This window comes from Ranitomeya imitator, chromosome 4 (genome assembly GCF_032444005.1).
Source record: "Ranitomeya imitator isolate aRanImi1 chromosome 4, aRanImi1.pri, whole genome shotgun sequence".
NCBI lineage: Eukaryota > Metazoa > Chordata > Amphibia > Anura > Dendrobatidae > Ranitomeya > Ranitomeya imitator.
Window position 1 is genome coordinate 576592717 of NC_091285.1, and position 13820 is coordinate 576606536.

At 42.4% G+C, this 13820-nt stretch overlaps 1 protein-coding gene across 2 annotated transcripts in view; it reads right to left on the reverse strand.

The window, feature by feature from the left end:
* DENND4A (DENN domain containing 4A) overlaps positions 1-13175 on the reverse strand; it is a 208592-nt gene extending 195417 nt beyond the window's left edge. Inside the window, exon 1 of one of the 2 annotated variants that reach the window (XM_069766368.1) lies at positions 13073-13175. The gene's annotated coding sequence lies outside the window, so the exon portion shown is untranslated. The remainder of the gene's footprint in view (positions 1-13072) is intronic. The other variant, XM_069766373.1, reaches the window with a different exon arrangement.
* Between the last annotated feature and the right edge of the window lie 645 nt (positions 13176-13820).

The following is a 13820-nucleotide window of genomic DNA, read 5'->3' on the forward strand; positions in this document are numbered from 1 at the left end:
TCTCACCACACATCTAGATAAGTTCCTTTGGGGGTCTAGTTTCCAAAATGGGGTCACTTGTGGGGGGTTTCTGCTGTTTAGGTACATCAGGGGCTCTGCAAACGCAACATAACGCCCTCAGACCATTCTATCAAAGTCTGCATTCCAAAACGGTGCTCCTTCCCTTCCGAGCTCTGCCAAGCGCCCAAACAGTGCCCTCCCCCCCCCACACACACACATGGGGTATCAGCCTACTCAGCATAAATTGCACAATAAGTTTTGGGGTCCAATTTCTCCAGTTACCCTTGTGAAAGTAAAAATTTGGGGGTGAAAAGATCACTTTTGTGGAAAAAATATTATTTTTTTATTTTCATGGCTCTACATTATAAACTTCTGTGAAGTAGTTGGGGGTTCATAGTGCTCACCACACATCTAGATATGCTCTTTGGGGGGTCTAGTTTCCAAAACAGGGTCTCTTGTGGGGGGTTTCTACTGTTTAGGTTCATCAGGAGCTCTGCAAATGCAACATGACACCCGCAGACCATCCCATCAAAGTCTGCATTCCAAGCGGCGCTCCTTCCCTTCTGAGCCCCGATGGGTGCCCAAACAGTGCCCCTCCCCCCACATTTGGAGTATCAGCATACTCAGGACAAACTGGTCAACAGATTTTGGGGTCCAATGTCTCCTGTTACCCTTGAGAAAATAAAAAATTGCAGGCTAAAAAATCATTTTTGAGGGAAAAAAAAGGATTTTTTATTTTCACAGCTCTACTTTATAAACTTATGTGAAGCACTTGGGGGTTTAAAGTGCTCACCACACATCTAGATAAGTTCCTTAAGGGGTCTAGTTTCCAAAATGGTGTCACCTGTGGGGGTTTTCACTGTTTAGGCACATCAGGGGCTCTCCAAACGACATGGCGTCCGATCTCAATTCTAGCCAATTCTACATTGAAAAAGTAAACGGCACTTCTTCTCTTCCAAGCTCTGCGGTGCGCCCAAACAGTGGTTTACCCCCACATATGGGGTATCAACGTACTCAGGAAAAATTGTACACCAACTTTTGTGGTCTAATTTCTCCTGTTACCCTTTTGAAAATAAGAATTTGTGGGCAAAAAGATCATTTTTGTGCAAACAAATGCGATTTTTTATTTTCACGGCTCTACGTTATAAACTTCTGTGAAGCACTTGGGGGTTCAAAGTGCTCACCACACATCTAGACAAGTTCCTTAAGGGGTCTAGTTTCCAAAATTGTGTCACTTGGGGGGGTTTCCACTGATTAGGCACATCAGAGGCTCTCTAAACGTGACATGGCGTTCGATCTCTATTCCAGCCAATTCTGCATTGAAAAAGTCAAACGGCGCTCCTTCTCTTCTGAGCTCTGCCGTGCGCCCAAACAGTGGTTTACCCCCACATTTGGGGTATCGGCGTATTCAGGAGAAATTGCACAACAAAATTTATGGTTAAATTTCTGTTTTTACACTTGTGAAAATAAAAAAAATGGTTCTGAAGTAAAATGTTTGCAAAAAAAAAGTTAAATGTTCATTTTTTCCTTCCACATTGTTTCAGTTCCTGTGAAGCACGTAAAGGGTTAATAAACCTCTTGAATGTGGTTTTGAGCACCTTGAGGGGTGCCGTTTTTAGAATGGTGTCACACTTGGTTATTTTCTATCATATATACCCCTGAAAATGACTTCAAATGTGATGTGGTCCCTAAAAAAAAATATTGTTGTAAAAATGAGAAATTGCTGGTCAACTTTTAACCCTTATAACTCCCTAACAAAAAAAAAATTTGTTTCCAAAATTGTGCTGATGTAAAGTAGACATGTGGGAAATGTTATTTATTAACTATTTTTTTTACATATCTCTCTGATTTTAGGGCATAAAAATATAAAGTTTGAAAATTGCAAAATTTTAAAAATATTCGCCATATTTCTTTTTTTTTTCCATAAATAATCGCAAGTAATATCGAAGAAATGTTACCACTAACATGAAGTACAATATGTCACAAAAAAACATTCTCTGAATCAGTGGGATCCGTTGAAGCGTTCCAGAGTTATAACTTCATAAAGTGACAGTGGTCAGAATTGTAAAAATTGGCTCGGTCATTAAGTATCAAATTGGCTCTGTCACTAAGGGGTTAAGTTGTATACATGCAGCACATAAACACATGTTCTCATTTTGATTTTTTGCTCCCCTTCTTGCCCGAGCCATAACTTTTTTATTTTTTGGTCAAAATGGCCATGTGAGGGTTTGTTTTTGTGGGATGAGTTGTACTTTTGAACGACACCATTGGTTTTACCATATCGTGTACTGGAAAACGGGAAAAAAATTCCAAGTGCGGTGAAATTGCAAAAAAAGTGCAATTCCACAATTGTTTTTTGTTTGGCTTTTTTGCTATGTTCACTTAATGCTAAAAATAACCTGCCATTACGATTCTCCAGGTCATTACGAGTTCATAGACACCAAACATGTCTAGGTTCTTTTTTATCTAAGTGGTGAAAAAAAATTCTAAAGTTTGTTAAAAAAAACACCATTTTCCGATATTCGTAGCGTCTCCATTTTTCATGATCTCAGGTTGGGTGAGGGCTTATTTTTTGCTTCCTGAGCTGACATTCTAAAGATACCATTTTGGTGCAGATACGTTCTTTTGATCGCCTGTTATTGCACTTTAATGCAATGTTGCGTCAACCAAAAAAATTTAATTCTGACGTTTTGACTTTTTTTCTTGTTACGCCGTTTAGCGATCGGGTTAATTCTTTTTTATATTGATAGATCGGGCGATTCTGAACGCGGCAATACCAAATATGTGTAGGTTTAATTTTTTTTATTGCTTTAGTTTGGTGCAAAAGTGGGGTGATTTGAACTTTTACATATTTTATATTTTTTTTATATTTTTAAAAACTTTTTTTTTACTTTTGGCATGCTTCAATAGTCTCCATGGGAGACTAGAAGCTGCCATAACCCGATCACCTCTGCTACATACAGATGATGATCAAATCGCCTGTATGTAGCAGAATTGCTGACTTGCTATGAACGCTGACCACCGGGCGGCGCTCATAGCAGTCCGGCCATGACAACTATATAGGTCTGCTGGAGACCTCTGGTTGTCATGCCAGTCCATCAGCGACCAACGGTCATTTTACACAGGCGCCGATGGGTTGGATTTCCAGCGCGCTTGCCGAAAGCGCATGTTAAATGACACTGGCCAAGGTAAGGAAGGCTGAAAAATGATCACCTTTGAACAAGAAACATAAGATAAAACGTCAAAACTGGGCCAAGAAATATCTTAAGACTGACTTTTTAAAGGTTTTTTATGGACTGATGAAATGAGAGTGACTCTTGATGGGCCAGATGGATGGGCCAGAGGCTGGATCAGTAAAGGGCAGAGAGCTCCACTCCGACTCAGACGCCCGCAAGGTGGAGGTGGGGTACTGCTATGGGCTGGTATCATCAGAGATGAACTTGTGGGACCTTTTTGGGTTGAGGATGGAGTGAAGCTCAACTCCCAGACCTACTGCCAGTTTCTGGAAAACAACTTCAAGGAGTGGTACAGGAAGAAGTCAGTATCGTTCAAGAAAAACATGGTTTTCATTCAGGACAATGCTCCATCACATGCCTCCAACTACTCCACAGCGTGGCTAGCCAGTAAAGGTCTCAAAGAAGAAAAAATAATGACATGGCCCCCTTGTTCACCTGATCTGAACCCCATAGAGAACCTGTGGTCTCTCATAAAATGTGAGATCTACAGGGAGGGAAAACAGTCCACCTCTCGGAACAGTGTCTGGGAGGCTGTGGTGGCTGCTACACGCAATGTTGTTCGTAAACAGATCAAGCAACTGACAGAATCAATGGATGTAAGGCTGTTGGGTCATCATAAAGAAAAGTGGCTATATTGATCACTCATTTTGGGGGGTTTTGTTTTTGCATGTCAGAAATGTTTATTTCTAAATTTTGTGCAGTTATATTGGTTTACCTGGTGAAAATAAACAAGTGAGATGGGAATATATTTCGTTTTTATCAAGTTGCCTAATAATTCTGCACGGTAATAGTTACCTGCACAAACAGATATCCTCCCAAGATAGCCAAATCTAAAAAAAACACTCTAACTTCCAAAAATATTAAGCTTTGATATCTATGAGTCTTTTTGGTTGATTGAGAACATAGTTCTTGATCAATAATAAAAATAATCCTCTAAAACACAACTTGCCTAATAATTCTGCACACAGTGTAGATTACACAGAGGTGAGGTCCATTTCCTATTCTGTAAAATTAGAGCACCCAACTTAACTTGCCCATGTCATATCTACTTCCCCATCCATGTTATGGACTTTACTAGTCTGTACAGGAACCAGTTGGGTGCAGGAACGGCATCTTTTAAGTCATTTCCTTCTACCGTTACTCATGTGAACGTGTGAACGTGTTCATAATATCCAGCCTGTTGTCAATGAGGTGACCTCACCACGCCAATTTCTGTCACTTTGACTCATTGTCTTCGGGTCCCACATCAGGTTTTGTTGTACCAACTGGATCGTTCCGCTGCACCAACACCATCTTTTTATGGTGTATAAGATCTTCTCTTCTGGACCAAAGATTTCTAGGATCCACCTCTCCAAGTAAGACTTTACAAAACTCTACTTGGCTCCAAAGTCGGCACTAAATCAGGTTAGCTCCTTCTGGACTCTTAAATCTCAAAATTATGTCAAAGCCTAGAACCAATGAAGTATCATACTGATGAACAATGATGTTGACCTAATATACCCATTATAAATCCCGTGTGGCCAAATAATTCAAGTGTCACACTGGCAATGTAACGATTACTCGGAAATATCCAAGAGCAGAAAGTGGTGGAGGTTTACACTGTATTCCAAATTATTATGCAAATTGGATTTAAGTGTCAAAGATTGAATTGGTTTTTTTTTCAATGGATCACTGAAATCAATCTTAAACACAAGTGATAATTAGTTTTCCAGGTGATTCTGATTAAAGGAAAACTACTTAAAAATGATGTTCCACATTATTAAGCAGGCCACAGGTTTCAAACAATATGGGAAATAAAAAGGATCTCTCTGCTGCTGAAAAGCGTTAAATAGTGCAATGCCTTGGACAAGGTATGAAAACATTAAATATTTCACGAAAACTTAAGAGTTATCATCATACTGTGAAGAGATTTGTGACTGAAACAGAGCACAGACAGAATTCATGCAGATAAAAGCATAATGAGGAAGGTTTCTGCCAGACAAATTCATTGGATTAAGAGAGCATCTGCCAAAATACCATTACAAAGCAGCAAACAGTTATTTGAAGTTGCTGGTGCTTCTGGAGTCCCTCGAACCAAAAGGTGTAGGATCCTTCAAAGGCTTGCTGTGGTGTATAAACCTACTATTCGGCCACCCCTAAACAGTGTTCACAAGCAGAAATGGTTGCAGTGGGCCCAGACATACATGAAGACTAATTTTCAAACAGTCTTGTTTACTGATGAGTGTCGAGCAACCCTGGATGGTCCAGATGGATGGAGTAGTGGATGGTTGGTGGATGGCCACCATGTCCCAACAAGGCTGCGACGTCAGCAAGGAGGTGGAGGAGTCATGTTTTGGGCCGGAATCACAGGGAAACAGCTGGTAGGGCCCTTTAAGGTTCCTGAAGGTGTGAAAATCACCTCTGCAAAGTATATTGAGTTTCTGACTGACAACTTTCTTCCATGGTCTAAAAAGCAGAAACGTGCCTTCAGGAGCAAAATCATCTTCATGCACCAATGTGAATGCACCATCTCATGCTGCAAAGAATACCTCTGAGTCATTGGCTGCTATGGGCATAAAAGAAGATAAACTCATGGTGTTGCCACCATCTTCCCCTGACCTCAACCCTATAGAGAACCTTTGGGTATCATCAAGCAAAAGATCTATGAGGGTGGGAGGCAGTTCACATCAAAACAGCAGCTCTGGGAGGCTATTCTGACTTCATGCAAAGAAATACAAGCAGAAACTCTCCAAAAACTCACAAATTCAATGGATGCAAGAATTGTGAAGGTGATATCAAAGAAGGGTCCTATGGTAACATGTAACTTGGCCTGTTAGGATGTTTTGGAGTTAAATACCGTATATACTCGAGTATAAGCCGAGATTTTCAGCCCAAATTTTTGGGCTGAAAGTGCCCCTCTCGGCTTATACTCGAGTCACGGTAGCGGTGGGGTCGGCGGGTGAGGGGGAGAGGTCGCTGAGGTATACTTACCTAGTCCCAGCGATCCTCGCGCTGTCCCTGCCGTCCCACGGGCTTCTGTGCTGCAGCTTCTTCCCCTCTTCAGCGGTCACGTGGGACCGCTCATTACAGAAATGAATAGGCGGCTCCACCTCCCATAGGGGTGGAGCCGCCTATTCATTTCTCTAATCAGCGGTGCCAATGACCGCTGACAGGAAGAGGCTGCAGCACAGAAGACGGGGAGGAAGGCGGGGAGCGTCAGGATCGCTGGGACTAGGTAAGTATATCATACTTACCTGTCCCCGTTCCAGCCGCCGGGCGCCGCTCCATCTCCCCGGCGCCTCCATCTTCCCGGCGTCTGCGCTCAGACTTCAGGCAGAGGGCGCGATGACGCGTATAGTGTGCACGGCGCCCTCTGCCTGATCAGTCAGAGCAGAGACGCCGGGAAGATGGAGGCGCCGGGACCGGACGCTGGGAGCTGCAATCAAGAGAGGTGAGTATGTGTTTTTTTTTTTTATTGCAGCAGCAGCAGCACAGATTTATGTGCAGCATCTATGGGGCAGTATGAACGGCACACAGCACTATATGGGGCATCTGTGCAGCATCTATGGGGCAATATGAACGGCACACAGCACTATATGGGGCATCTGTGCAGCATCTATGGGGCAGTATGAACGGCACACAGCACTATATGGGGCATCTGTGCAGCATCTATGGGGCAATATGAACGGCACACAGCACTATATGGGGCATCTGTGCAGCATCTATGGGGCAATATGAACGGCACACAGCACTATATGGGGCATCTGTGCAGCATCTATGGGGCAGTATGAACGGCACACAGCACTATATGGGGCATCTGTGCAGCATCTATGGGGCAGTATGAACGGTACAGAGCACTATATGGGGCATCTGTGCAGCATCTATGGGGCAATATGAACGGTGCAGAGCACTATATGGGGCATCTGTGCAGCATCTATGGGGCAATATGAACGGTGCAGAGCACTGTATGGGGCATCTGTGCAGCATCTATGGGGCAATATGAAGGGTGCAGAGCACTGTGGGGCATCTGTGCAGCATCTATGGGGCAATATGAACGGTGCAGAGCACTGTATGGGGCATCTGTGCAGCATCTATGGGGCAATATGAACGGTGCAGAGCACTATATGGCACAGCTATGGGGAAATAATGATCTATTTTTATTTTTGAAATTCACCGGTAAATGCTGCATTTCCACCCTAGGCTTATACTCGAGTCAATAAGTTTTCCCAGTTTTTTGTGGCAAAATTAGGGGGGTCGGCTTATACTCGGGTCGGCTTATACTCGAGTATATACGGTAGCTTTTTTGTTCAGTGAATGTGACCTCCTAATGCTGCAAATTCCACAAATGAGCATTTTCAGTAAAACATATCAAATGTTTAGAAATTCTACTCTGCCTAATAATTTGGAACAGTGCAATTTGAGTTTTTATTCATTTTGGAGATTATACTGTTATCATTGGGAGGTTTCTTCAATAAAATTCGATGTATAATCTAACGGGTGATGACTTTTATTAGACTTACTGTCATTTGCACCGACCATCTAGGAAAATCCGAGAAAAATGTCATTTGCGTAATAATTTGGAACATGGTGTATTATGAGGTCTGTTGGGTTGACGCTTCAGACACCACCTTACCCATATTATTTTGCTCCAGTTATAGTCAGTCTGCATAATATTTTACAATGAGGTAATTGCAGAAAGTAAAGGCAGCATCTAATGCTTAACTGAAGCAAACTGTGTTTTAATGTCGCTTGTTATAAAATGAATGTACTAAAAGTGAAATATTTCAATAAACATACAGCTTCAATGAACACACTGCAGCAAGAAATGATTTCTCACACACTAAATGATAGAAAGAAATTGGAACCCACTGGGGGTATTGCTAATATTGATGTTGGCTCTCTATAAGACTACAGACCGTTGTAGAATTATTGGCCATTAAACTGATTTATTAAGTTAGCACATTTTGCAATTGATATCACAAGTAGAAACTGTATCACTGTAGAAAGGAGCGTGCCGAAGTGGCTGTAGTAATCAGTAATCAGTGTCACCCACACTGATTACTACAGCCACTTCGGCACGCTCCTTTCTACAGTCCCCTGATGAGCCCTGATGGGAGAGGGTGAAACGCGTAGGGACGCTATAACTAAACTGGGATAGATGACCAGACATGATCAGACAAGTGACCAGATAAGTGACCCACTGTGGTGGATTTAGCAAGCTATTTAAGTTTTTTCTGCATTATGAACCATGACCTTACTGTTCAACATCAGGTGCCCCCCCTTTTTGTTTGTATAGTGAACAACTGGGATACTGAGCTGTATTAGGCAGACTATTGGCTTATTACAGCCTGGCATTAGTGCTCTAAAGCTCAGGCACTGCTATGATATAAGTACTTTTGTTGTTAATATGTTTACCTGTGAAGTGCTAAATTACTCCATATGGAGTGAAACTCCAATATCACTTGGCCAAGTCATGGTCAGTTATATAAATGCAGATAGTTTCTATTTACTCTAGCTGGATCTATGGTATATATTTTTTTACTAAAAAAATGTTTTTCTGACCACTATACCAAAAGGTGTCTATAACTTAAAATCATTTCAATACCAAATAGCCTTTATTAGATTAAGAGCTTTGACACCTTCTATATATCTACACTGATTATAAGCATATGTATTGCAGGTCAGTCTAGCTTACAGAGTCTTGTATGTATGTGGTTGGGTTTTTGGGCGTGGGTAGCTAGCAGGGACATGTATGGCCAGGAGGGACAGTCGATGAAGAGTGGGGGTGCCACATCGAATTGTAGGGTGCCAACCTCCACTGACAGGAAGGGTAAAGGTACCGTCACATTTAGCGACGCTGCAGCGATATAGACAACGATGCCGATTGCTGCAGCATCGCTGTTTGGTCGCTGGAGAGCTGTCACACAGACAGCTCTCCAGCGACCAACGATGCCGAAGTCCCCGAGTAACCAGGGTAAACATCGGGTTACTAAGCGCAGGGCCGCGCTTAGTAACCCAATGTTTACCCTGGTTACCATTGTAAATGTAAAAAAAAAAAAACACTACATACTTACATTCCAGTGTCTGGTCATGTCCCTCGCCTTCAGCTTCCCGCACTGACTGTGAGCGGCGCGCTGGCCGGCCGTAAAGCAGAGCGGTGACATCACCGCAGTGCTCTGCTTTACGGCCGGCGCTCACAGTCATTGCGGGAAGCTGAAGGCGAGGGACGTGACCAGACACCAGAATGTAAGTATGTAGTGGTTTTTTTTTTTTTACATTTACAATGGTAACCAGGGTAAACATCGGGTTACTAAGCGCGGCCCTGCGCTTAGTAACCCGATATTTACCCTGGTTACCAGTGAAGACATCGCTGAATCGGCGTCACACATGCCGATTCAGCGATGTCAGCGGGAGATCAGCGACCAAAATAAAGTTCTGATCATTCCCCAGCGACCAACGACATCACAGCAGGGGCCTGATCGTTGGTCGCTGTCACGCATAACGATTTCGGTAACGATATCGTTGCTACGTCACAAAAAGCAACGATATCGTTAACGATATCGTTATGTGTAACGGTACCTTTAGTCTATTAGGACCCCTTCAGGGCGACTTCAGGAATTTTTCACCCTCATACGGTATTTTTGGCCTTTTTGTCCCTAACCCTACTCAGCTTGGGTGTTGGTAATTTGTGTATTTGCCTGTAATTATTGATAGTATTTTTAAAGTATATCTATTAAAAAAATATTTTTAGGTGTTTTTTTTCTTTTTTTGTTTTTGTTTAAATAATTATACCCTTGGATTATTTATCTTGGTGGTCTACAATGTAGTGGCCAGTGTCAGAAAGCTGGGTTTGCATCCTAGGTCGTTGGTCTTCCTGCAGGACAATTACCCCAAAGATACTTCAGGAAGCAACCAGAAATGGATGGAAACAAAGTGCTAGAGAGATATTAAGTGGCCAGTAATGAGTCCCGATCTAAACCCTATTGAACACCTGTGGAGAAATCTAACAATTGGTGTTGGGAGAAGGCACCCTTGAAATATGAGAGACCTGGAGCAGTTTGCAATAGAAGAGTGGTCCAAAATTCCAGTTGAGTAAGAGATGTAAGAAGCTTGTTGATAGTTATAGGAAGTGACTGATTGCAGTTATTTATTCCAAAGGGTGTGCAACCAAATATTAAGTTGAGGGTGCCAACAATTGTGTGTGACCCATTTTTGTTGTCTTGTGTGAAATTATGTCCAATTTGCCTTTTTTTGTGTTGTTTCAATACACACAAACAAAATAAACACGTGTATAAGGCTACGTTCACATTGGCGTTCCGCCAATGTGCGTCGCTGTTGCGCCGGCGACGCGCCGGCGACGCAGCGGCGACGCAGCGGCGACGCGCCCCTATGTTTAACATAGGGGACGCGTGCGTCGTTTTGGTGGCGTTTTTCGCCACGTGCGTCGTTTCCGACGCTAGCGTCGGACGCAAGAAAACGCTACATTGTAGCATTTTCTGTGCGTCCGATTTTCGTCAAAAACGACGCACGCGTCGCAAAACGCGCGCGTTTTTGCGCGCGTTTGCGCACGTTTTTACGTGCGTCGCGCGTTGCGTCGCCGACGCAGGGCGGCGCAACGCTAGTGTGAACCTAGCCTAACAAAGCGTGTAATTGCAATCATTTTCCGTGAGAAACACGGCGCCGGCACAGAAGATAAGTATAGGCTTTATCATTTTATCTGGGCCAAGCGAGGGGTATGACAAGAAGCTGTCCAAGTAGTGGACAACTTCTTTAATTAGCCTGTTAGGCTTACGGCTTGTTCGCGATCATCGTTGGGGGAGGTTAGCTATAGCTGCTGACAGCTACTTTCTAGTCTTTTCCCAATGAAAACACATGAATGATCATCTAATAGAAATCTCATGTGAAGGACCGGCTTTAGGTTTAGTAAAAAACACGACTGATAAGACTGTGAGAGCAGGAGCTGTGGGAAACCCATTTACCATCATAACTTTGTAGGACAGAATGCAAGATGAGATACGGACAGTTCATCTTATAGTAGATTTTGGCTAACAATGCATTGTGTCGTAGTCATGCGCGCAATTATTTATTGTTGCACGGATGAATATGAGCCAATAAAGAGTTATAATATGCAAGAAATGGAATAGGGCAAATGTGTGTCTGTATTGAATTATGCAAATACATTTGTTTTCTGATATGAAATAGGACACAAATGCATTTGATGAACCAAGACCAACAAACTCATAAAACAGTCAGTACCTTTCTGCAGCTGCCATGAGATCTATAGCTAGAATGAACCCAATCTGTCATTTGTGCTTTTGAATATTAATGTATTTTAATCACAAGATGTGAATATACAGAGCCTGCATCATCAGTCATTTGGATGATAAAGTGCAATGCTCCTAGTAAATGGAAATATCCCGCAAAGTACCAGAATGGTCTGATAAATTCTCCTTTGAAACGTGGCAAGCTGATAGTGATTGTAGTGGAAGAAGAAGACGGAAGCAGCAGCATGGATTCATTAGCTGACCCTTCAGGGTGAATAAGCTGAGGATAGGAATGGCTACATGATAGAATTAGACATTTATTTCAATAAGTTTTTCGGTGCTTTGATGACAGTGAACCAATGTTCTGATGCTGCAACATATTTATAGGCTATGTACAACTGAGCAACCATTTTTGTCCCGATGTAGCTGAAATAAAATAATTAGATGTAACATTTCCTATCAATCTGTGTTCACAGGTTCAATGCAGACCAATGTGGTCTCCATGGTAACAGGCTACAAATCGGGCAACAATCAAGTTTCCTTATACACATAATATGGCAGGATGATCTGCTTTTCTGAGGAGTGTCATATATAACGATAGATTAAAAGGAGTATTCCAGCCCACGGGATAGGTAATGACGGTGAGATCGCTGTGGGTATCACCACCGGGAGCCCCACCATTTACCAGAACAGTGATTGAGTCCCCAATCTGTCATGTCTACAAGATCACAGAACAGTCATGTATGCGTCCTTCCCCTCCATTAAAGTCTGTGACACTAAAGATGTCTGAAAATAGCTGGGCGCTGTGCTATGCAATCTTCATCCAGTGGAGAAGTGATAACCTACTAAGACTGAAACATTCCTTTAAGTTATCCATACAATATGTGACACAGTTACTGGGGGAGGGTCGCTAATATTGATCCATTCTGGGCCAACCGTGACCCTCCACTATCCAAAACATGTCCCCATAATTCACATTTCCCACCCCACTACGTTGTATATACAAGACATAAGCCAATCTAGACATGGACAAGTTAGAATAGCTGAAATACTTTAAGTAAAAGAAAAATGTCCACAATTGATAATAAATATTGTAAAAGTGTACGAACAATTACAAGAATCTTTCTAAATTTTAACACAAAATATGCAGATGGGTAAAAAGGAGGCAAAAGTCTGTAAGAATCGAGATAAAAAGTTTGACTCATATTATTTATTTTACTTACTTATATAGCGCCACTAATTCCACAGCACTTTACAGATATTACCGGCACTGTCCCCGTTGAGGCTTACAATCTAAATTCCCTATCAGTATGTGTTTGGAGTGTGGGAGGAAACCAGGGAACCCGGAGGAAACCCACGCAAACATGGGGAGAACATACAAACTCCTTACAGGTCTTGTCCTTGGTGGGATTTGAACCCAGGACCCCAGAGCTGCAACACAACAGTGCTAACCACTGAGCCACCATGCTGCCCTTAATTTTGGCTTGTAAGAAATTACTAATTACAAGTAATAAAAACTTTTCAAGAATCAAGTTATAAAGACATATAGTTTGCCAAGTCTACATTCAGGTAGGAATAATAGCGTTGCTTTACCTTCTCAATGGAATAATTGTCCCTGAAGGGTCCTCTATGAGCTTAGAGATCAGCCCAACTTCCTTGGAGACAGCTCTGAATGAAATGTGTGTCACAGTTGTCTGACAGCCCAGCTCTGTGATGGGGAAACCCTGTGGTTTTCTGTACAGGCACCAGGTCTTTGTAACATGCTGAGATTACAGTTGGGAGGTGGAGGAAGTCTTTGAGTGCACACAGACATGTCACTTACTGCTCATGTTCTTGGCAAGTTGTCCAGGTCCATGCTGGGCTGGTTCCTGCCCAGGTCTCAGGAATGTTCTTCTTGAAAAACAAAAGAGAACAGCTGCTAAAATTCTTAGCTGGGTGCTGGGAGGAAAGAGGCAGAGGTTCAAACAGCTGAAGAACTTCACAATGATGGATCACTATTACCACAGAGAAGGGACATGGCTAAGATGTCAAGTAGATCTGTTTGCAGAGACAACTAAAAGTTCCGTCCGGAGTTTGGTAGTAGGAACAAAGTTAAGATAACATTACTACTAGTAATGCAACATCTTATGCCCACTTTTCAAAATTTCGGTATTTCCCTTAGAAGATATTGGTTGAAACATATCCAATCTTAGTTCCTTGGGTATAAGTGGTGAAAGGTGAAGCTCCTTTTGAACCACAGGAGGACCATTTCATGATATGTTCAAAGCTCTAATGACCAAGTTCCATTTAGGTCAATCTTTATTTGCATTTGTATTGTGTCCACAGGATACCTGAGGCTTTG